The 25,810-nt window shown below is 42.9% G+C and overlaps 1 protein-coding gene and 1 non-coding gene across 2 annotated transcripts in view; both read right to left on the bottom strand.

Annotated features, from left to right (window-relative positions):
• MCPH1 (microcephalin 1) overlaps positions 1-25,810 on the bottom strand; it is a gene marked incomplete at its 5' end in the record, with an annotated part of 367,307 nt that overhangs the window by 61,404 nt on the left and 280,093 nt on the right. The window lies entirely within an intron of this gene.
• LOC119920488 lies at positions 7,444-7,581 on the bottom strand. The gene has a single exon (XR_005448230.1). It is a non-coding gene; the product is annotated as a small nucleolar RNA SNORA7 (small nucleolar RNA).

The following is a 25,810-nucleotide window of genomic DNA, read 5'->3' as shown; positions in this document are numbered from 1 at the left end:
ACTGTTGGGTAGGTACCGTCTCTATATGTTGCCAACTTGTACTTCTCAAGCGCTTAGTACAGTGCTCTGCACACAGTAAGCGCTCAATAAATACGATTGAATGAATGAATGAATAGTAGAGTCAAGAATCCTAGGTTCTAATTCCAGCTTCACCACTTGTCTGTTATGTGACCCTGGGCGAGTCATTTAACTTCTCTGTGCTTCAGGCTCCTCATCGGTAAAATAGGAATAAAATAGGAATAAAATGAGAAGCAGCATGGCTCAGTGGAAAGAGCACGGGCTTTGGAATCAGAAGTCATGGGCTCAAATCCCGGCTCTGCCAATTGTCAGCTGTGTGACTTTGGGCAAGCCACTTCACTTCTCTGTGCCTCACTTACCTCATCTGTAAAATGGGGATTAAGACTGGGAGCCCCCCGTGGGACAGCCTGATCACCTTGTAACCTCCCCTGTGCTTAGAACAGTGCTTTGTACGTAGTAAGCGCTTAGTAAATGCCATCATTATTATTATACCAATTCTCCCTCTCCCTTGGACTATGAGCCTGATATGGGGCAGGGACTGTGCCTGATCTGATTATCTTGCATCTACCCCAGAGTTTAGTGCAGAGTAACTGCTTAATAAACGTCATCATTATTAGTATTGTACAAATTATTATTACATTATTATTATTACATTATTAGTATTGTACAGAGGCAGAGGTCAAATGCTTTCCCTGGAACCAAGGAGCCAGCCAACAGTAAACTCGAAGTCATTCGGTCAGTCTCGTCTTATGCTGTCGAGTCATCTCCAGCCCATAGCGACTCCACGGACACATTTATTGAGCGCTTACTGTGTGTAGAGCACTGTACTAAGGGCTTGGGAGAGTACAGTATAACATTATAACAGACACACTTCCTGCTCACAACGAGCTTACAGCGTAGAGGGGAGATAGACATTAATATAAAAAACTTACATAATAAATAAATAAATTGAATTGCTGTTGACATGAGAGCCCCAAGATTCCTTAATCTGTGTTGGATCTTCTTTAAACCAACCTGCTTTTATTTGGCAAATTCCCACCGCCCGATAAAAGGCATTATTAATAAGAATCAGTCAGGGCTCCTCAGATGTATTTCACAGATGTATGTCCAGTTACCCTAATTCCACTTCTCCTGGATTTCAGGGATAGTGCCTTTCTTCAAGACTACTGCTTCAGCATCACTAAGCATGCATCCTAGTATTAATCCAGCAGAAAATGAATTGAAAATTAGAAGGTTTGGAATGGTTACCAAATTATCCAATGACCACACAGAAGCAAATGTTCTAAAGATTCAAGGCATAGAGACCTACGACAGACTCAAACATTCATTCCATTTACTCTGACTTTGTTTAAATTGGGCGTGACAGAGTGATGAACAGATCCAAACCTGGGTGATTCCAATGGGTTTTCCCGCGCTGTTAGAAGTAATTGAGCATATCGACTAATACACAGAGTTGCCTATGCAGAAAATTCATCTGAATCTAAGAAAGAAAAATACCATCTCAGAGGCTTTGATCAAGGGGTTAGACCACCTCAAATCAGTTTCCAGCTTCCAAGGGACTTTGGACTGAGCTGACCAGGCAGCTTTTGCTGATCGAGATGCCAAGGGGTCTCACTTGAAACTAATTGGGACTGGCAAGCACTGTTTATGTCATAAATCTAATAGGGCATGAGTCCTTTTGGATGGAAAACACATAATTGTGCTTCTTTTTAATTCACCTGGATTACACATCTCACGGCCTATAGGATTGAAAAGATCATGTTAAACCACGGAGCCTTTAAGAAGAACAATAATAATAAAGATTGAGGTATTTGACAAACACTTTGTGCCAAGCACTGTGGTAGATGCAATCAATTAGAGGTGACAGGCCCTGTCCTACATGAGACTCACAGCCTAAGAGGGAGGGAGGACAGGTATTTAGTCCCTCATTTTATAGGAGAGGAAACTGAGGCCCAGAGAGGTTCTCCAAAGGCGTGTGAACTCATCCATTATGTCTCTTGCAGGAATATGAACTCTGAGAACATAAAAGCTGACCGCCAGTTTCCCTTGGTCTTTCTGGATTGGCCTGGGCATGATTACCCTCCCACCCGGCCCTTATTCATGGTATTTTTTAAGCCCTTAATGGTACTGAGTGCTGGGGTAATAATAATAATAATAGTGATGATGATGGTATTTGTAAGCACTTACTATGTGCAAAGCACTGTTCTAAGCGCTGGGGGGATACAAGGTGATCAGGTTGTCCCACGTGGGGCTCACAGTCTTAATCCCCATTTTACAGATGAAGGAACTGAGGCCCAGAGAAGTGAAGTGACTTGCCCAAAGTCACACGGCTGACAATTGGTGGAGCCGGGATTTGAACCCCTAACTTCTGACTCCAAAGCCTGGGCTCTTTCCACTGAGCCATGCTGCTTCTCTAGATCTAGGGTAGATCCAAGCTAATCAGTTGGACACAGTCCTGTCCCAAACCTGGCTGAGGGAGCTTTGGAATGAGAAGCCACGTGATCTATCATCATCATCATCAATCATATTTATTGAGCGCTTACTGTGTGCAGAGCACTGTACTAAGGGCTTGGGAAGTACAAGCTGGCAACATATAGAGACAGTCCCTACCCAACAGTGGGCTCACAGTCTAAAAGGGGGAGACAGAGAACAAAACCAAACATACTAACAAAATAAAATAAATAGAATAGATACGTACAAGTAAAATAAATAAATAAATAAATAGAGTAATAAATATGTACAAACATATATACATATATACAGGTGCTGTGGGGAAGGGAAGGAGGTAAGATGGGGGGATGGAGAGGGGGACGAGGGGAAGAGGAAGGAAGGGGCTCAGTCTGGGAAGTCCTTCTGGAGGAGGTGAGCTCTCAGTAGGGCCTTGATCTAGTGGAAAGAACACGAGTCTGAGAGTCAGAGGATCAGGGTTCTCATTTTTTCTTTTCCATTTCCCTGCTGTGTGACCTTAAGCAAGCCACTTAACTTCTCTGTGCCTCAGTTTCCTCATCTGTAAAACGGGGAATAAATCCTCCTCCCTCAAACTCGGATTGTGAGCCCTTGGGGGACAAGGTCTCAGTCCGACCTAATAAACTTGTATCTACCCCCGCCCTTAGAACAACCATTTAATCAATGGTATTTATTGAGGCCTTACTGTGTGCAGAGCACTGTACTAAGCGCTTGGGAGAGTACAATGTAACAGAGTTGGTCAACACGTTCCTTGCCCACAACGAGCTTTGAGGAGGCTGAACGAGAAATCCTACAGCTCTGCAGACATTCGGTTTAGTCCGAAGCTTGCCCCTTTGTTTCCATCACACCCGCCTGGCAGCCTCCCAAAGAAAATGCTTGCCTTTGTGCTCAGGTCTTCTCCTATCTAAGCTCTAAGGGGCAGGAAATGGGTCTATCAGCTCTGTTTTTTTTAAATGGCATTTATTAGGCATTTACTATGTGCAAAGCACTGTTCTAAGCACTGGGGAGGTTACAAGGTGATCAGGTTGTCCCACGAGGGGCTCACAGTCTTAATCCCCATTTTACAGATGAGGTCACTGAGGCCCAGAGAATAATAATAATAATGATGATGGCATTTATTAAGTGCTTACTATGTGCAAAGCACTGTTCTAAGTGCTGGGGAGCTTACAAAGTGATCAGGTTGTCCCCTGGGGGGTTTACAGTCTTAATAACCATTTTACAGATGAGGTAACTAAGGCACAGAGAAGTTAAGTGACTTGCCCAAAGTCACACGGCTGACAAGTGGCAGAGACGGGATTTGAACCCATGACCTCTGACTCCAAAGCCCGGGCTCTTTCCACTGAGCCACACTGCTTCTCACACTGCTTCTCTGTTACATTGTATGCTCCCAAGTTCTTAGAACAGTGCTCTGCACAGAATCCCTGCTCTTCTAGACTGTGAGCCCACTGTTGGGTAGGGACTGTCTCTATATGTTGCCAATTTGTGCTTCCCAAGCGCTTAGTACAGTGCTCTGCACACAGTAAGTGCTCAATAAATATGATTGATTGATTGATTGATAAACACCATTGATTGACTGATTGATTTCATTACTGGGCCTCATTTTAACAACTTCCAACTCAATGTACTGCTGTTTATCACCTCAACCCTTAATCAAGCAATACTATTGATCGGGCATCTCCCGTGGGCAGAGCACTGTAGTGAGTGTTTGGGGAGCATAATCAGCTAGATTGTATGCTCTACGGGATCTACTCACCACTTTATCGTACTTTCCCATGTGTCTAGGACAGTGCCCTCAACCAGCCAATCAATCAATAATAATAATAATTGATAAGTATGGTATTTGTTAAGCACTTACTATGTGCCAAACACTGTTCGAAGCACTGGGCTAGATACAAGGTAATCAGGTGTCCCACGTGGGGCTCACAGTCTTCATCCCCATTTACAGATGAGGTAACTGAGGCTCAGAGAAGTGAAGCGGCTTGCCCAAGGTCACAAGATAGACAAGTGGCAGAGACGGGATTAGAACCCATGTCCTCACACTCCCAAGCCCGGGCTCTTGTCACTAAGCCATGCTGCTTCTCCAATTAATAGTATTTATTGAGCACTTACTATGTGCCGAGTACTTAGACTGGGAGCCCCATGTGGGACAGGGACTGTGTCCAGTGTGATTATCTTGCATCTACCCCAGTGCTTAGAACAGTGCTTAGCACATAGTACGAGTTTAACAAATAGGATAATCTTCATCATCACCATACAGAGCACTTGGGAGACAACAATACAACAGAACTAGCAGATCTGTTCCCTGCCCATAACGAGCACACAGTCTAGACTGTGAGCCCGCTGTTGGGTAGGGACCATCTCTATATGTTCCCAACTTGTACTTCCCAAGCGCTTAGTACAGTGCTCTGCACACAGTAAGCGCTCAATGAATACGACTGAATGAATGGAGGAGCTCAGAGTCTTGAGTGCCACAGAGTAAGTGCTCAATACATACCCCTGACTAATTGAATGGAATAGCAGACACGCACTGCCCTCAAGGAGTTTACAATTTAGTGGCGGGTACGTAAATGCAAGAGTCTGCCTCATATTCAAAAGTTTTAATTTATCATTATTAAATAATAATAATGCAGGCAGAGACGAGGTAATCAGGTTGGACACAGTTCCTGGCCCACAGGGGGATCCCAGTCTTCATCCCCATTTTACAGGCGAGGTACCTGAATTTCTGCACATATTCCAGCTATTATTTCTGCTTTAAGGAGATTCATTCTTTCATTCAATTATATTTATTGAGTGCTTACTGTGTGCAGAGCACTGTATTAAACGCTTGGAAAGTACAAGTCGGCAACATATAGAGACGGTCCCTACCCAACAACAGGCTCGCAGTCTAGAAGAGTGTCTTCTCCTAAAATAAGAATATCTCTACTGTCCAAAGAGCACATTTTCCATTCCAAGCGGTTTTCAGAACCGAATTGGTTCCTGCAACATCCTGAGAGAGCTCCCTGTCCCTGCCATAGGTGGAAGAAACAGTTGTCCACATGTCCACACTGCTTGCCCTAGACCAAGGAGCTGATCTATATTAGCGATGACTGCTGACCCCAAAGGCATGCTCTGCAAGCTAATGCTCACCTTGCTGGTCAATAATTCAAAACTGATCGGGAGAGGCGGGGGGGAAATGTGCCTTTTATCAGCAAATTTTGGCTAGGCCCAACCAAAAATCAAAATGCAGTTTTGAAACTGGGTGACATTAGAAAACGTTATCAAACCTCAAGCACTATTAGGTAGTTTCTCAAAGCTCCGCTCCTCCCTCTCTCCCCCCACCATAAACTCTTTTGTTCATATTTGGAATCGCTCTGATGGCTCCGCAGTTAAATTCCCCGGGGCTCCGAAAAGGGCTAAAGAAATGCTAGCGGGCTCCCTTCCTCTCAGCCTGGGCTTTTCCTGGGTTTCAATCTAGGCCATGTAGTGAAATCAAGAGTTGAGATACCATTTTGTGAGGAGGGCATTCACATTATCACTGTTTTGCTAGAGGCTGATACCACTCTGGGGAAAGTTGCTTCACTGGCAAAACTCTACCCAGATAAGCCCTGGACTGAGACCACACGCTGCCTTTATCTTGCCTCATGGTATGTTAATATCCTAAGTGCGACCAACACAGCCCTGCTAAAGAGGAGTTCCTATTTCTGGTAAAAAAAAAAAAAAAAAAGTCCCCTTTCACCTTCACAAGAATGGAAAATGTGTCACACACATGGATAAATGAGATTCATTTTCCTTAAAATTCATAGCAACAGGGATTCTCTTTGAAGATTTCACTGCAGATCTTTTCTGGCCCCAAAATAGAAAATGAAAGCCAAATTGCAGACAATTTTACTAATAATGTTATTTTTTTTTCAACACCACAGAATATGTTGGCAGGAAAGCCTTATTTCTCTCAAATCAAAAGGCCTGATAAGGAAAGTGGATTACAACAATAAATTTTCAAAAAGACAAAGTTCCAGTGGGAATACAGTATGAAAATGCTTGGCAAATAAATCTACCGTTTGGCAGATATTCAATACTGAATTGGTTCTTCCAGCAGAAGCTTTTTGGAGGGAAAAAAATAAATAGCCCACTTCAAAAAATATGGGAATTTTAAATTGGGAAATATTTTACAACAATATGCAGGTTGAGTTTGGGGCAGATGGCTAAAATATTTTACACCCAAATGCTTGGTTCCAAACAGATGAGTTGAGACTTTTAAGAACTTGGTTGGATATTCATTCAATCGTATTTATTGAGCGCTTACTGTGTGCAGAGCACTGTACCAAGCGCTTGGGAAGTACAAGTTGGCAACATATAGAGACGGTCCCTACCCAACAGCAGGCTCACACTTTAGAAGATAGGTGGATCAGAAAAACCCGTCTGCATAGACACTAATATATTTAACTGCATTCCTTTTAGTAATTTGTTATTCAGAATAGATCATTCAGGTCATAGTTCAACAAGTGGATTAATAGAAATTTCATGATAAATTTCATGTACAAATATCCCTCTAAAAATTGCAATTCAATGGCAAATTACGTGCCAGAACCCATCAATCAATCAATCAATCAATGGTATTTATTGAGTGCTTACTGTGTGCAGAACACTTGACTAAGTGCTTGGGAGTGTACAATATCACAGGTTGACATGGTCCCCACTCTCAAGGTTTTGTCTTATGCTGGCAAGTCGTCTCTGACCCATGGCAACTCCACGGACACATCTCTTCCAGAATGACCCACTCGCCATCGGCAATTGTTCTGGTAGTGGATCCAGAGAGTCTCTGGGTAAAAATCCAGAAGTGGTTTACCATTGTCTTCTTCTTCTTCTTCTTCTGTCTCTGGGTAAAAATCCAGAAGTGGTTTACCATTGTCTTCTTCTGCGCAGTAAACTTGAGTCTTGACAGTCTTCCACGCCGCTGCTGCCCAGCAAAGGTGAGTTTTGACTTGTAGCAGATTGCCTTCCACTTGCTAGCCACTGCCCGAGGTAGGAACGGAATGGATAAGCCTCTGCTTGGCTCTCCCTCCTGTAGCCGAGACTGGTAGAGTACTGGAAATTCTCCAGGTGCGATCCTGAGAGGGGCACCGTCAAGGAGCTTACCCCAAATTGTTAATTTTAAAGTAATGAAGACTAACTGAGGAATTTGTTAAGCGATTTCTATATGTGCCAAGTGCTGGGGTATATATATATATACATACATATATACATGTATGTGTGTATATATATATATATATATATATATATATATATATATATATATATATATATATATATATATATATATATATATATATTGGACACTCGGAGTGCCTGGTCTAAGGAGGAGGGAGAACAGATATTGAATCCTCACTTAGCAGATGAGGAAACTGAGGCACAGAGGAGTTAAGTAACTTGCCTAAGGACACAGAGCAAGAAGGTGGCAGAGCAGGGATTAGAATTCAGGTCCTCTAACTCCCGGGCTGTGTTCTTCCCACAAGACCACACTACCACTTCTTTTTTTAGTCTTCTTTATACTGGCTACCCTTTCGGTCGGGCCTGGAGAGTTTCCAGTCCTCTACGAATCAATCAATCAATCAATCCTATTTATTGAGCGCTTACTGTGTGCAGAGCACTGTACTAAGCGCTTGGGAAGTACAAGTTGGCAACATATAGAGACGGTCCCTACCCAAAAGTGGGCTCACAGTCTAGAAGGGGGAGACAGAGAACAAAACATATTAACAAAATAAAATAAGTAGAATAGATATGTCCAAGTAAAATAAATTAATAAATAGAGGAATACCAGTCTCGACTACTGGAGGGAGAGTCAAGCGGAGGTCTAACCATTCCATTCCTAGCTTGGGCAGTGGCTACCGAGTGGAAGGCAATCAGCTACAAGTCAAAACTCACCTGTGATGGGTAGGTAGCAGCAATATGGGAGAGAGTCGAGGGCAGAGACTTGTTTACTGTGTGGAAGGAGGCACTGATAAACCCCTTCCGTAGTTTTACCAAGAAAACTCTAGGGATATACTACGAGAACGTTTGCAGATGGAAGTGGGGCGTTCCGGGAATGATGTGTCCGTGTCATCGCTATGGGTCGGACATGACGACATCATAAGACAACAATAAGAATATACTGGCTATTCTTCACCTACTGAGTTTCCTTCTCACATTACGGTCAGTGTCTTCTGGTTTGTCCAAAACCTTTAGAATCTATACAGGGTTCCTTTGTTATAGTCTGAAGGTGTGACTAATACACCCTGCCTCGATCACACACCATGCCTCCAGGATACAATCTTGCTCTGTTAATGGGTGATATTTCTCATCAACCCCCTTGCCATTACCATGAAGTACTTTGATACTCACCTCACACAAGCCCCACAGTGCTGAAGTACATATCCTTATACTCTGCCATTTCCCCTCTCTGTAATTTTTTTCCGGTAGGTGTTAAGAGTTTACTGTCAAGCACTTTTCTAAATCCTGGGGTAGATACAAGTAAATCAGATCGGGGATAGTCCACGTCCCATATGGGGGTCCCAGTCTAAGTAGAAGAGAGAACAGATATTTTAATATCTGTCTGCCCCACGAGACTGTGAATTTCTAGCAGGCAGGAACTGTGTCTATCAAATCTACCGTACTGTACTCCTCAAGAACCTCCAGTGGTTACCCATCCATCTCTACATCAAACAGAAACTCCTTACTCTGGCTTTAAGGCACTCAATCCACTCTCCTCCTTTCTTACCTTGCTGATTTCCTATTACAGCCCAGCCCACACACTTTGCTCCTCCAACACCATTTTGTTCACTTTGTCTTCATCTCTTCTATCTCGCCGCCATGTCCTCCCTCTGATCTGGAACTTCCTCCCCGCTTCTTGTACGACAGACCACCACTCTCCCCACCTTCAAAGCCTTATTAAAATCCCATCTTATCCAAGAAACCTTCCCCATAAGCAGTGCACTTGGATCTTAACCTTTTAAGGCATTTGGTATTTACCCCATCCACAGCCTCACAGGATTTATGTCCTTATTCCCAGTTTACTTATTTATATTAATGTCAGTTTCCCCCTCTAGACTATGAGCTTCTTCTGGGGAGGGAAGGTGTCTTCTAAATCTGTTGTGCTGTCCTTTCCCGAGCCATTAGAACAGTGCTCCGCACACAGTGAGCGCTCAATAAATGTCACTGATCGATTGATTTGGGTGGATCAATTGCGATAAACTACCAGTTCCACATGCACACCAAGTGGATGGGCACTGGCTTATAGCCACTTAGATCATAAGGCGGGGAGTGTTTCAACTCTGTTTTTAGGTCAGCCTGTGGTCAGAGCTGGGTGGTTTCAAAACACCCTTTCAAGAGGTCCTCTTAAAAGCTGGCAAGGGACTTGACCAGAAGGGAGGAAGAAAATCTATTTCCCAGGAAGCAAAGTGACTGACTCCCTAACTTTCGTAACAGTAAAGGGCTGTCGTGGATAGACCTCCCCCGACTTCCCCAAATACTTTGGAGGACAGAAAGTTGGGGCAGGCACACATTCATATCTTGGAATGGTTGCCCTTTGGATTTTGGCTATTTTCCTCATCTCTTGGGTGTATTATGTTCGGAATTATGTGAGGTTTTACATTTAGTTTTGCTCTGTTTGACTTGCACCTTATTCTGTTGTCTCCACACTGGGTCACTGTGACCTACTCGATTTCTTCTTCTCTTATAGTTTACACTGGACTCTTTTATTCTTTTTTATTTGTAGTGTAATCATTTCATCCCCAATGCATTTGTCACTGTTACCCCTTTTCCGTCTGATTCACTTTTTGTTCTCTTTATATTTTTATGCATTTATTCCTTATTATCTTCACTCCGTTGCTTAGGCAGAGAGAAACAACTCCCATCTTTCTCTTCAATCCCCCTTCTAAAGGCCTGGATTGTTCACTTGGCAATGGAACACTTCCTCCCTAACACAGACACCTTGAGATCCCACAACTATTTTACCACTGGGTTGGACCTGGCAAGACTGGAGAGAAAATGTGGGGTCCCCCATAAGGCAAGTTAGCTTTCAGGCTGAAACTGACCACATGATAGAGAAAAGTTTGTCTCTATATCAATTTATGGCCACTGACACAGTTACAGAAGCTCGACTAAGTACCCAGAGTGGATTTTCTGTCTCTACCGACTCTGTTATATCACACTCTCCCAAGCTCCTGGTACATCATCAACATCATCAATCGTATTTATTGAGTGTTTACTGTGTGCAGAGCACTGTACTAAGCGCTTGGGAAGTACAAGTTGGTACAGTGCTCTGCACGCCGTAAGTGCTCAGTAAATGTAATTGATTTGCCATCGGCTGGTTCAGAGAAGACACCTGGATACCTTCAACCAGGAATCGCTCATAAGCCTGAGGTTCTTGGTGAATTTCCCAGGATGGTCTAATTAACTTAGCGATTTCCAAATTGGTGTTGGTGCCAAATGCCCTAGTAAGGTCAATGCTCCTGCATCCATCAGAGTGTCTTCCACCCTCCCAATCAACACCATCTCTCCCTATCAACCCCCTCAACAACTCATTCTCCAGGGAACTCGTCAACTTGGATATACCTAGCAGACATACCCAACCATTAATGACTTTGCTCAGATCGGTGCAACAAAATAGGGCAAAACAAAATAGAAAAAGTCCCAACAACAAAGGCCTGAATCAATCAATCAATGGTATTCTTTATGAACTTACCATGTGCAGACCACTGTCCTAAGCACTTGGGAGAGAACAAAACAATGGAGTTGGAAGAGATATTTCCTGCCCACGAGGAGCTGACAGCCTACAGAAACTGAATCTAGACTGTGACTGTGAGCCCACTGTTGGGTAGGGACCGTCTCTACATGTTGCCAACTTGTACTTCCCAAGCGCTTAGTACAGTGCTCTGCACACAGTAAGCGCTCAATAAATATGATTGATTGAATGAATGAATGAATCTGCCCTTTCTACTCATTGCTGCAGCAGATTATTTGTTCAGATGTTGGCCAGGCTTTGGTGCCTGGGTTATTGCAGTTTCCTCCTAGTCATCATTTTTCCTGCCTCCAGAACCAAGCCCTTCTAAGATGATCCTCAACACCAAGAGGAACAGTGTGGCCTAGTGGAAAGAGCATGGGCCTGGGACCCAGAGGACCTGGATTCTAATCCTGGCTCTGCCGCTTGTCTGATCTGTGACCTTGGGCAAATCACTTAATTTCTCTGTGCCTCAGTTACTCATAATAACAATAATTTTGGTATTTGTTAAGCGCTTACTATGTGTAAAGCACTGTTTTAAGCGCTGGGGAGGTTACAAGGTGATCAGGTGGTCCCACGGGGGGCTCACAGTTTTAATCCCCTGTATATATATGTATATATGTTTGTACATATTTATTACTCTATTTATTTATTTTACTTGTACATATCTATTCTATTTATTTTATTTTGTTAGTATGTTTGGTTTTGTTCTCTGTCTCCCCCTTTTAGACTGTGAGCCCACTGTTGGGTAGGGACTGTCTCTATATGTTGCCAGCTTGTACTTCCCAAGCGCTTAGTACAGTGCTCTGCACACAGTAAGCGCTCAATAAATACAATTGATGATGATGATGATGATCCCCATTTTACAGATGAGGGAACTGAGGCACAGAGAAGTTAAGTGATTTGCCCAAAGTCACACAGCTGACAGTTGGCGGAGCTGGGATTTGAACCCATGACCTCTGACTCCAAATCCCGGGCGCTTTCCACTGAGCCCCGCTGCTTCACTCATCTGTAAAACGGGGATCGAGACTGTGATCCCTATGTGGGACACGGACTGTGTCAAACTCAATTTTCTTGTGTCTGTCCCAGCGCTTAGTACAGTGCCTGTCACATAATAAGTGCTTTACACATACCATAAAAAAGGAATAAACAATGTCATAATTTACTACTTTGCCCATTACTTTAATTGAACTAGTAAGGGACAGAGAAGCATCTCTGATACTGACATTTTGTGGAAACCTTTGTGTCTTTAGAGGTTAGGAAGACTGGGGTGGTTACAGAGAGAGTAAAAGAGAGGAGGGTTGTCGTTTTTTTTAATGGCATTCAACCCAGTTACAAAAAGAGTATCCAGAGTGGATTTACTGTGTTTACCGACTGTTATATTGTACCCTCCCAAGTGCTTAATACAGTGCCCTACACACGGCAAACACTCAACAAATACCATTAATTGATTTACTATCTACCCCAGTGACTGCTGGTTTCCAAAGTTGTCAGTCTTTAATATCCTAACAGTTCAGTTCAAGGGGTAATAATAATAATAATGATGGCATTTGTTAAGCGCTTACTATGTGCCAAGCACTGTTCTAAGCATTGGGGGGATACAAGGTAATCAGGTTGTCCCACGTGGGGCTCACAGTCTTCATCCCCATTTTCCAGATGAGGTAACTGAGGCTCAGAGAATAATACTAATAATGGCATTTGTTAAGCGCTTACTATGTGCAAAGCAATGTTCTAAGCGCTGGGGAGGTGATCAGGTTGTCCCACGGGGGGCTCACAGTTTGACAGATGAGGTAACTGAGGCCCAGAGAAGTAAAGTGACTTGCCCAAAGTCACACAGCTGACAAGTGGTGGAGCCGGGATTAGAACCCATGACCTCTGACTCCCAAGCCTGGGCTCTTTAGGACTTGGGGGTTGATTTTTCCATCCTCTGGATCTGAGAGTCTTTTATTGGGCTCCTTAGATCCAGAAGAGACTATTAAATCATGCACTCGTATTTCAAAAGTGAATTTGATTAAAAAATTGGAATGACTCTATGTTACATTCCATCTTCAGGCCACAGATCTTGATGAGCTGGGAGCAGAACTGCCCCTTGGAGATGAGAAGTAGGCCCTCATTTGTCCAGGTGAGGAGAAGTCTGAACCCAAATCAGTCTAGCAGAAACTGGATGCCTCATCAAAATACATTTAGGGCTCTGACCTTCTGAAAAATCCCCATTTAGAGTTATGTTTGGAAACAGCGAAGCAACTCTAAACTTATGTTCGGAAATAGTAAAGGAAAATTAGCCAAAGAGAGATTACCTGGGTATCAGTGACACAGGATAAAAAATAAATAAATAAATGTACTGAACCCACTTGCCGAAGAAACTTTAGAAAATCCATACATCTTATAGAGATCTAGGTTTGCTACAGTTTTATTTTTCAGTGCTTAGAACAGTGCTCGGCACATAGTATGCACTTAACAAATACCATCATTATATTGATCCTTCTTTTCAACAGCTGAGAAGCAACATAGCCTAGTGGAAAGAAGTACAAAGTAGTAGGTTCTAATCTCGATTCCACCACTTGTCTGCTGTGTGACCTTCGGCAAGTCACTTTTATTTTTATGGTATTTCTTAAGCGTTTACTATGTGCAAAGCACTGTTCTAAGCGCTGGGGAGGTTACAAGGGGATCAGGTTGTCCCACGGGGGGCTCACAGTCTTCATCCCCATTTTACAGACAAGGGAACTGAGGCACAGAGAATCAATCAATCAGTCGTATTTATTGAGTGCTTACTGTGTGCAGAGCACTGTACTAAGCACTTGGAAAGAACAAGTTGGCAACATATAGAGACAGTCCCTACCCAACAGTGGGCTCACAGTCTAGAAGAGTCACACAGCTGACAGATGGCAGAGCCGGGATTAGAACCCATGACCTCTGACTCCAAAGCCCAGGCTCTTTCCATTGAGCCACTTCACTTCTCTGGGCCTCAGTTGCCTCATCTGTAGAATGAGGATTAAGACTGTGAGCCCCAAGTGGGGATGTGGATTGTGTCCAACTAGCTTAGCTTGTATCTACACCAGTGCTTAGTACATACAATGCCTGGCACATAGTAAAGGCTTAACAAATACCATTTAAAAAAAAAAAGCTGCTAAAAAAAACCCTTTGGATCTTCAGCATGTGAAACCCCCCAAAATTCCAACATTCGAAAGTGCCAACGGAAAATGAATAAGAAAAGTAAATGCGAGCTTTGGCCCTAAAGGATGCAACCAGTGAATTTTGGCATATAGGAAGAGAAGGGGAATTCCAGTACTGTGGGCTCAAGTTCACACAGATGGATCCGTAAACCCTCAAGAACAAAGGCTGGTTTAGGGACTTTGAGGACATTAGGCAGTTTGAAACCTAACACGCTGTAATGATGAGGCATGCCTGGCATTGCTACCTGTCTGGAATGCTCAAGAGCACTCTGTGCAGACATCCTTGAACCATCTTCTCCATTACTTGCAAAACAAAACAAAAGCTAAATTACAAGTACAAACGGTAATTGAGAATATAATAATGATTATAATAATAATAATAATGGCATTTATTAAGCACTTACTACATGCAAAGCACTGTTCTAAATGCTGGGGAGGTTACAAGGTGTTCAGGTTGTCCCACGGGGGGCTCACAGTCTTCATCCCCATTTTACAGATGAGGTAACTGAGGCCCAGAGAAGTGAAGTGACGTGCCTAAAGTCACACAGCTGACAGTTGGTGGAGTTGGAATTTGAACCCCTGACCTCTGACTCCAAAGCCCGGACTCTTTCCACTGAGCCAAGCTGCTTCTCCGGTGTTACAATATCAACTTTCTGAGTGGAAGAAAAACTAGTGCATGTTTCCTAGGGGCTTTTTCTCACTATTCATTCAATCGTATTTATTGAGCGATTACTGTGTGCAGAACACTGCACTAAGCGCTTGGGAAGTACAAGTTGGCAACATATAGAGGTGGTCCCTACCCAACAACGGGCTCACAGTCTAGAAGGAATAATGACGGCATTTATTAAGTGCTTACTATGTGCCAAGCACTGTTCGAAGTGCTGGGGAGGTTACAAGGTGATCGGGTTGTCCCCGATCTTGATCTTCATGATCTTCATCCCCATTTTCCAGATGAGGTAACTGAGGCCCAGAGAAGTTAAGTGACTTGCCCAAAGTCACACAGCTGACAAGTGGCTATACTGTGAGCCTGCTGTTGGGTAGGGACCGTCTCTATATGTTGCCAACTTGTACTTCCCAAGCACTTAGTACAGTGCTCTGCACACAGTAAGCACTCAATAAATACAATTGAATGAATGAATGAATGATGTGGCGGAGCCAGGATTTGAACCCATGACCTCTGACTCGACAGCCCGGGCTTTTTCCACTGAGCCATGCTGCTTCTCTCTAACTACTTCTCAATAGAGATGCAGCCACACTCTCCCTGGGTTTCACTCCTCTTTAGGGCAATTCTGTACTTCTGGTATTAATAATAATGATAATAATAATTTAAAAATAATAATAGCCCCACACTGGGACAGATACTAGATAATTAGATCATCATCATCATCATCATGAATTGTATTTATTGAGTGCTTACTATGTGCAGAGCACTGTACTAAGCACTTGGGAAGTACAAATTGGCAACATATAGAGACAGTCCCTACCCAACAGTGGGCTCACAGTCTAAAAGGGGGAGACAGAGAACAAAACCAAACATATGAACAAAATAAAATAAATAGGATAGATATGTACAAGTAAAATAAATAAATAAATTAGATGGGGCACAGCCCCCATCCCACAGTCTGAGGGAGTGAAATGGGTAGGTATTTTATTTCCCTTTTATAGATGATAAAATTGAGGCACAGAGAAGTTGTCTGTGCACATATCCGTAATTTATTTTAATTTCTGCCTCCCCTTCTTGACTGAAAGCTCCTTGAGGGTTGTAAATGCACCTACCGACTTTGTTGTACTCTCCCATGCATTTAGTCCAGTGCTCTGCACACAAGTGCACTCTGCACACCCAAGACTGAGCCCCCTTTTTCCTCTCTTCCTCCCCATCCCCCCTGCCCTGCCTCCTTCCCCTCCCCACAGCACCTGTATATATGTTTGTACAGATTTATTACTCGATTTATTTTACTTGTACATATTTACTATTCTATTTGTTTTGTTAATGATGTGCTTTTAGCTTTAATTCTATTTGTTCTGAAGACTTGACACCTGTCCACATGTTTTGTTTTGTTGTCTGTCTCCCCCTTCTAGACTGTGAGCCCGTTGTTGGGTAGGGACCATCTCTACATGTTGCCAACTTGTACTTTCCAAGTGCTTAGTACAGTGCTCTGCACACAGTAAGTGCTCAATAAATACGATTGAATGAATGAACGAATGAAGTACAGTGCTCTGCACACAGTAAACGCTCAATAAACACGACTGAATGAATGAAATCAGCCCTCAATAAATACCACTGATGGATTAAGCACCCAGTTGCGGAGCATTCCCCCTTCTAGACTGTGAACCCATTGTTGGGTAGGGATCGTCTCTGTTGCCGAATTGTACTTTCCAAGTGCTCAGTACAGTGCTCTGCTTACAGCAAGCACTCAATAAATTCAATTGAATGAATTCTGAATGAGATATTCTGAGATGTTATAAAGGAAGGATAAGACATAGGTTCTGAACTCAAGGACTTACACAAACCCAGAGATTGACTGTACCTAGAGGATGAAAAGTTTCAAGGACTAACTTCTAGTAAAATAAAAAAAAAGAAAAAAAAAAAAAGAAAAGGCCAGGTGGGGCATATTACTGCAGGCAGCTTTTTGGACCACATTTTTTTTTTCAGCCTTTCCCCAGTTGCGCATCAATCATCCGATTGAAATCACAACCTCAGAGCCATCATTTGTAATTCTTTGGGATTTGAAACTTGAAATTTTAACAGGTGACTGAGGAGTGTGCCAGTCCAGAATAATAGAAAACTGTCTCCAGCTTGAGTAAAAGACAAACACCCGTCCCGAAGGGGAGGACATTCACCTGCCTAGAGACAGGAATCAGGAGACAGATCACCCTCCTCGATCTCTTCCAGCTCTAGGATTCAATGAAAGGCATTACAGTTAAAGGCATCCCTCTCTAATCGATCCATAATCCTGACAGGCCGATGTCTAAAACCTAATTGAGATGAAATGACTGTGGGGCGTTTGTCCAGACCTCCGGTTTCCACAGAAATCAAGCTCTGAGACTTGGACAATCCTGATCATTTGCTGAAGGATACGACGGGACTTTGACACGAGGTCCAAAGGATGCAATTATGCACAGTGAGCCCCGCTTCCTTCCGTCCACCTTCCCGTGACAGGATGAGGGTCAGGCACTTCCCCTTCCTTCTTCCTGTCCCAGGATCACAGCATCCTGGGCTAAGAACAGGCCTGACCGGCTCCAGTCCCTTCCAACAAAACCTATCTCTTCTTCTATTACAGGAATTTTCACAATTTCCCTTGATGACTCAATCCTAAATTCATTCTCACCACCAGGAAATTCTTCATGTATGATTTATTCTTCTAAAGAGTGTCTAGATAGTCCACACTCTCCATTCCAGTTGCATAGGCCTCCTTGTAGCTTTCTATTCTTGCTCCTCCCCTTCCTGCCTCAGCCTTTTCTCAAATTCCTGGAACTGCCCCCACCTTCCCACTCCAATCTTTATTCCCAAAGAAAGACAATGTAAGAAAAGCTCATTGTGGGCAGGGAATGTGCCTGTTTACTGTTATATTGTACTCTCCCAAACGCTTAGTTCAATGCTCTTCACACAATAAGCGCTCGATAAATACGACTGAATGAGTGAAAAACTCTAGACCCTTTCTCTTGTCATACTCCAAGTAAGGCAGAATATTCCTCAGGTGCCTACAAACTAGAAGGGGTTTGGGGACTGTTGGTCCATTTCAGAAATGGAGACATGGCTGGGGGCAGGGGAGACTGGGGTACAGAGAAGGGAGAGAGAGAGAGAGACAGGGAAAGAGAGGGAGAGAGAGAAAGAGAGTTAAGGATTTGCTAAGGCTTCCCATAATTTAAGTGGCTCAAGGGGTGTTTGTGTGTGTCCTCTAGACTGTGAGCTCGTTGTAGGCCAGGAATGTGTCTGTTTGTTGTTATACTCTACTCTCCCAAGCACTTAGTACAGTGCTTTGCACACCGTAAGCACTCAATAAATACGATTGAATGAATGAATGAATGCTGTTCCCCTGACTGCACTGCCCCCTTAAATGGGATGTTTCCAACCCAAAGCTTAGGGATGGGCCACTGGGGAGTGGACAGGAGAACTGGGGATGGGAAATGGGCCTTGGGCTGCGATGCCCAGCCCATCAATAGATCCCATCTTTGGTGGTCATCGTGCACGCAGTCTTTGGGTGGATGGAATGATGAGATACCAAGTGGTCAACTCAAAGAACCTTAATTGGCAAGGGTTGGGAAGGGTGAAAAAAGAGCAAAGCTGATCTCATAGGGGCTCAGTTCAGGAACAGAATATAGACCACACAAACATAGGTGCCCATTTTAGTTTCTGGGCCATTAGCTCTTCCCCCTCCGCCCCTATCCCCTTTCCTAAAATCCCCACTCCCTTCTCACCTCTGCATTTCACACCTGTGGCTTGGAAGCAAAGATCACAAACTCTACTCCACAGATGCAGTGTTTTCCCTGATCCAAACACTGACACATCTCTGGAGGGACTAGCCCTATTACCATTAATTAATGAAGGCATTTATGAAGCACTTACTATGTGCAAAGCACTGTTCTAAGCACTGGGTGATCAGGTTGTCCCACGCGGGGCTCACAGTCTTAATCCCCATTTTACAGATGAGGGAACTGAGGCACAGAGAAGTGAAGTGACTTGCCCAAAGTCACACAGCTGACAATTGGCGGAGCCAGGATCTGAACCCGTGACCTCTGACTCCAAAGCCCGGGCTCTTTCCATTGAGCCACGCTGCTTCTCAATTACCATTCCCTAGCCACTGTCATCTCTTGAAAGAGGAGAAAGCCTACAGACACTGAGAAGCAGAACCTGCAAGAATCAACGTTAGTGGTATTTACTGAACACTTCTTGTGTGCAGAACACTGTACTAAGCAATCAGGAGACTACAGTGCAACAGAGTTGGTAGACAATTTCCCTGCCCACAGCAAGTTTGCAGCTTAGAGGTCGTCTGCACTAAATCCAAGAGATCGGAAGCTCTCCGTATTTAACCGATTGAGAAAAACCATACAAAAACAATAATACTTTCCAGACCAGTAGAGTGGTGTAAATGATTTAAGAAAAACCGGTGACTTACTACATGAAAGGAAAAAGACAAAATACACAGTATCAACTGTAAGAGAAATGTAGTGAAAGGAGCCGCCCTAGCATCAGAACGGGATCTAAATATTTTTGGTCCACACACAAGCGAAGAGAGTCCAAAAAGGTCTGGAAGACATTTTGCACTCATCTCCAAGGAGGATTTCTTGGAAGCAAAGGTTTGAGGTATTCTTTTCCTGAACTTTGACGGAATGCAATAAATAGGATGCTGTCATCAGCTTTGCTATACCTGGCCAACGGCAGATGGATAAAGAAGAAGCATCTCTATTCCAGCACGAACAAAGCTTATGATCCTATTGAAAAGAAAATCTCGGCAAATGTGAAGGGTTACACTGATGCTCCCCTAAGACATTTTCTTCAGTTTTATTTGATGGTTGAAGTCAATCTCCCAAGAATCCCTCCCAGATTTGCTAGCCTAAAAGCTATGCGTAAACTAGACCTTCTGTTCTATCTAAAGCAAACTATAATTTAAGCAAAGGCAGAGTACATTCTTTTTTCTTATTTTAGCTGAATGCCATGAAGCCAACCAACAGTACATCAGTGTGTGCCAAACTTAAATTTTTTTTCAGCGTCATTTGAGTTTTAAAGGCTACAATAAGTGATGGGAACATAATCGTCTTGGGAATCTACAAATAACTTTAAAAAAGCTCATAAATCTGGCTTTCATGCCTCATAGTTTTCAACAACTTCATGAAATATGTCAAAGCTTAACACAGTAGGTTCTTTTTTCTTCAAATTTCTGAGGATTGACTTCTCTCGATCTTTTGATATGCTTCAGTGAAAAAACAACTGCTTTTTGCAAATAAATATGGCAATCAGCAAAATTACTCTGCAAAGCATATAGCTTTTCCTCTTCCCTGTTCTGTTATGAGACCGGCCTATTGCCAAGTATAAATGTCAATAACAATAATAACAATGACAAGATGGTATTTGTTGCTATGTGTCAAGGACTGTACTAAGCCCTGGGGTAAATACAAGATAAGCCTTTTGGACATAGTCCCTGTCCCAAGTGGGGCTCACAGCCTAAGTGGGAGGGAGAACGAGCATTGAATCCACATTGCACAGATGAGGAAACACAGGCACAGAGAAGTTAAGTGACCGGCTCAAGGTCACACAGCAGGAAAGTGGCACAACCAACATTGAGAACCCTGGTCCTCTGACTCCCAGAGCTGGGCTCTTTCCACTAGGCCTCTATATGTTGCCAACTTGTACTTCCCAAGCGCTTAGTACGGTGCTCTGCACACAGTGAGCGCTCAATAAATACGACTGAATGAATGAATGAATGAAAAAGAGACCCACCTTCCTTCACCAGCCGTTGTATGAATATATGCTTCGAAGAATTGCCTTGTAAACAGGAATACTCATTTGAAAACCTTTTAATCTTTGCCTCAAGGTAATTATCACTGGTTTAGATACTCACCTTCAAAAAAAATCAGGAGAAGTGTGGAAATACTTCACACACATACCCTCTTCTTCATGGCTCTGTCAGGCATGGTAAAATTAGTGGATAGGCCTGCCTCCCTTTCATCAATCAATCAATCAATCAATCAATCGTATTTATTGAGCGCTTGCTGTGTGCAGAGCACTGTACTAAGCGCTTGGGGAGTACAAGTTGGCAACATATAGAGACAGTCCCTACCCAACAGTGGGCTCACAGTCTAGAAGGGGGAGACAAAGCAAAACCAAACATACTAACAAAATAAAATAAATAGAATAGATATGTACAAGTTCTCATCATTTGTACAAGTTTTCATCACTCAAAAGGATCATCATTACGCATTCGATTCAACCTAACCATACCAGTACCGTCATAAAATGATGAACTCCTCTGAGAGTGTCCTGGGCCTCTGACACAAGCAAATGTCTACATTCTTTCTAAGAATCGTTCCTAAGGACTTCAGAGCAGATGTGTGAGTGTGGAGTGAAAATCAATGTCTATAATCAATGATTAGTATTTATAGAGTGTCTGCTGTGTTCACAGCACTGATCGAAGCGCTCGAGAGAGAATACAAAAGAGTTAGAATACACAAGCCCTGCCCCAATGGAGTTTACAGTTTAGCTGCATGATAAACAGTTTGGGAGGGATGGTAGATTTATTTCAAAACTTCCGTTGATGATTACATATTTATTTATTTATTTATTTTATTTGAGCATATTTATTCTATTTATTTTATTTTGTTAATATGTTTTGTTTTGTTCTCTGTCTCCCCCTTCTAGACTGCGAGCCCACTGTTGGGTAGGGACCGTCTCTGTATGTTGCCAACTTGTACTTCCCAAGTACTTAGTACAGCGCTCTGCACACAGTAAGTGCTCAATAAATACGCTTGAATGAATGAATGAATTCAAAATTAAGTAGAGCCATCTGTGACACGATTAATTCAGAAGGTTAATTTTTAAAATAAGGAAACAAAACAGATCAATAGTAAATCCTTACGACAGATGGTTTCCCAGTGAATGAAAATTATTTTTCCTTTCTAGAAAAATAGGTAGGGAACCTTCTCGGGGAATACAGAGCCGCACCTCCAGATAACTGGGGAAGAACATTTTTTTCCACACAATTACAGGTTTGGCTTACTGATGGCTAAAATGGAGAGGTCAGTAAGGTAGAGGAGAAAGAATATGATTGTTTCTTGACCAGCTCATGAATTGGCATGAGGCCTGAGTTGAAGGTCCTTTACTGGACATAGAAAGCGATTAGACCAAAAGCTTCTCGTGCAGGGATGGAGTGCTTTGCTAGGGTTGCACTTACTCAAGCTTAAACATTGCATTCAAGGGGTACTAAATCAGTACCATTACCACCCTCATGGCCTCCATTTAGTAGAGTTTTATATGTCATAAATCTTCAGTATCTACCCTGGAAGAAGAGATTCAGTTTGCTGAATCTATGGATGATAGTTCTTGCACTGAACTCTCCTTAATATTATATACGCGCACACACATAAACTCCACCTCCGACCCCCACCTCCAGCTCTATTTAGTAATAATCTAGCCAAAGATGCTTCCTCTGTTTAAGCATTTTACCTGCTTTCTCAATAAACTAAAACATGGCTAACGCAACAAAATTAGAATCACAGTCCTAATTGGCAAGGCTTATTTTTAGTTTGGGAAAAAGACGCAGGAATATAAACTGATTATTCACTTTCGCTCAATAAAATAAGCAGCGTGGCCTGGTGGAAAGATCACTGGACTGGGCGTCAGAGGACCTGGGTTCTAATCCTGGCTCCACCATTTGTCTGCTACGTGAACACAGGCAAGTCTATTAACTTCTCTGTGCCTCAGTTACTTCATCTGTAAAACGGGGATTAAGACTGTGAGTTCCAAGTGGAGAAGCAACGTGGCTCAGTGGAAAGAGAACGGGCTTTGGAGTCAGAGGTCATGGGTTCAAATCCCGGCCCCGCCAACTGTCAGCTGTGTGACTTTGGGCAAGTCACTTAACTTCTCTGGGCCTCAGTTACCTCATCTGTAAAATGGGAATTTAAACTGTGAGCCTCCTGTGGGACAACCTGATCACCTTGTAATCTCCCCAATGCTTAGAACAGTGCTTTGAACATAGTAAGCACTTAACAAATACCATTATTATTATTATTATTATTAATGACAATGTCTAACCTTATTACCTTGAATCTACCCCAGCGCTTTGTACAATGGCTAGCACATAGTAAGCACTTAACGAATACCACTAAAAACACACACATCCTAAGTCACTTTCAATACTGTTTTTCATGTGTTTTTTATGGTATTTGTTTAGAGCTCTAAAAGATAGTCCAGATGTAAAATCCATGATAGGATTCCATGGAATGGCTCAATGGAATCTTTACAGAAATTCCACGGGGCACTTTGTTAAAATTATTTTTGGAGATCAATGCAATTTCCAACTTCCCACTTCCCAGACTTTTTCCTACCCACTTTATTGGAAATTCTACCTAAGAGTAATAACCAGGAGGAAAATTCCAGTGAGGTACCAAGTAAGAAATAAAATCCTCCCCACCTTCAAAGCCTCATTGAAGGGACATCTCCAAGAGGCCTTCTGTGACTAAGCCCTCATTTTGTCTTCTCCCACTCCCTTCTGCATCACCCTTGCCCTTGGATTTGCTCCCCTTTTTCACCCCACCCTCAGCCCTACAGCAGTTATCATCATCATCATCAATCGTATTTACTGAGCGCTTACTGTGTGCAGAGCACTGTACTAAGCACTTGGGAAGTACAAATTGGCAACATATAGAGACAGTCCCTACCCAACAGTGGGCTCACAGTCTAAAAGGGGAAGACAAAACCAAACATACTAACAAAATAAAATAAATAGAATAGATATGTACAAGTAAAATAAATAAATAGAGTAATAAATATGTACAAACATATATACAGTTATATTAGCATATATATTATATATATATGTATTATATATTAGCAGTTATATTAGTATCTGTCATCCCCTCTAGACTGTAAGCTTGTTGTGAGCAGGGAAATTCTCTACCAGTTCTATCATTTTCTCTCAAGCGCTTAGTACTGTGTTCTGCAAACAGTAAGTGCTCAAAAAATGATCGATCGATCGATAGATGACCGAATCCAACACTGCCAACAATTTCCCAATAGTCGCAAAGAGGTAGAAATGGCAGGATTCAGAAGAAAGCAAGAGATCTTGTCATTGCTTTCATGAATCTGATGTTTTTAAAAACTGTTGCTGTGGAAATATTCCCTCTGAAAATAAAGGATTCTATGTATGCCACAAATGATAATAATAATAATAATGGCATTTGTTACGGTATATGTGCCAGGAACTGTACTAAGCATTGGGGTAGATACAAGCAAATCGGATTAATTCATTCATTCAATCAATGAATGCCAATTTGTGCTTCCCAAGCGCTTAGTACAGTGCTCTGCACATAGTAAGCGCTCAATAAATACGATTGATTGATTGATTGATTGATTCAATCACATTTATTGAGCGCTTACTGGGTACAGAGCACTGTACTAAGCGCTTGGGAAGTACAAGTTGGCAACATATAGAGACGGTCCCTACACAACAGTGGGCTCACAGTCTAGACACAGTCTGGACACAGTCCCTGTCCTACGTGGGGCTCACAGTCTCAATCCCCATTTTACAGATGGGGTAACTGAGGCTCAGAGAAGTGAAGTGACTTGCCCAAGCAGACAGCAGACAAGCTGACAGACTTGACAACAGACCAGTGGCAGAACCAGGATTAGAACCCATGACCTTAAGACTCCCAGGCTTGGACTCTATTCACTACGCCGTGCTGCTTCACAAATACTCAACTTGTTATGCCTCAGTAGAAATTCTTTTTATATTTCTGGATCAATACCACGATTAAGCTCAGAGTATGACAACTGTAAGGGACGTGAAGAAGACTTGCAGTTTCTTTTCAGTGTGGGCTGGTTCCTTTTGAATCAAGTATACGCTGCACGAACTGCTTTACTGAATGAATCCTGCACAAGGAAAGCTAAACCACCCAATTACGATCCAGTTACAGATTGAAAGGCAAATGCAGCCAGCTATCAGTTCCTTTCTCCAATGAAGGAGCGGCAGAATCAATCAATCAATCATATTTATTGAGCGCTTACTGTGTGCAGAGCACTGTACTAAGGGCTTGGGAAGTACAAGTCGGCAACACATAGAGACAGTCCATGTGGATAAAGGAAATCCACAGATTAGCTACTGCTTCACTGTCCGCCCCAACCAGCATTTCATCCAGGCAGATCCTAGTCACTTTATTCCCTCCAAGAATTTTAAGACCGCCCTGAGCATATACACACACCCCTGTATATCTGGAGTTGGCCTTGTGATAGGAATGCATTGGGTTTTATAACATTTGTTTGTAATAATAATAATAAGGGCATTTAGTAAGTGCTTACTATGTGCAAAGCGCTGTTCTAAGCACTGGGGAGGTTACAAGGTGATCAGGTTATCGCACAGGGGGCTCACAATCTTAATCCCCACTTTACAGATGAGGTAACTGAGGCCCAGAGAAGTGAAGTGACTTAAAAGTCACCCAGCTGACAAGTGGCGGAGCTGGCATTTGAACCCACGACCTCTGACTCCAAAGCCTGTGCTCTTTCCATTGAGCCACGCTGCTTCTCTTCCCTTTCAATACTGTGCTCCTTCAGGAAGGGAACTAGATCCAGGAAGGGAACTAGATCCCCAATTTTCTTTTCTTCTCATTCCCCATTCACGTAATTCAGTGGTCAGTGACTGTGGCTGGTAATTCTAACTCAGGGAGACGTCCGCACTTATCTCTCATTTTCCTGGTCCTTCGTTCCCTC

This window comes from Tachyglossus aculeatus, chromosome X1, assembly GCF_015852505.1.
Source record: "Tachyglossus aculeatus isolate mTacAcu1 chromosome X1, mTacAcu1.pri, whole genome shotgun sequence".
In the NCBI taxonomy this organism is placed as follows: domain Eukaryota; kingdom Metazoa; phylum Chordata; class Mammalia; order Monotremata; family Tachyglossidae; genus Tachyglossus; species Tachyglossus aculeatus.
Note: the sequence above shows the minus strand (reverse complement) of the source record. Positions and strands in the feature narration are given on the sequence as shown.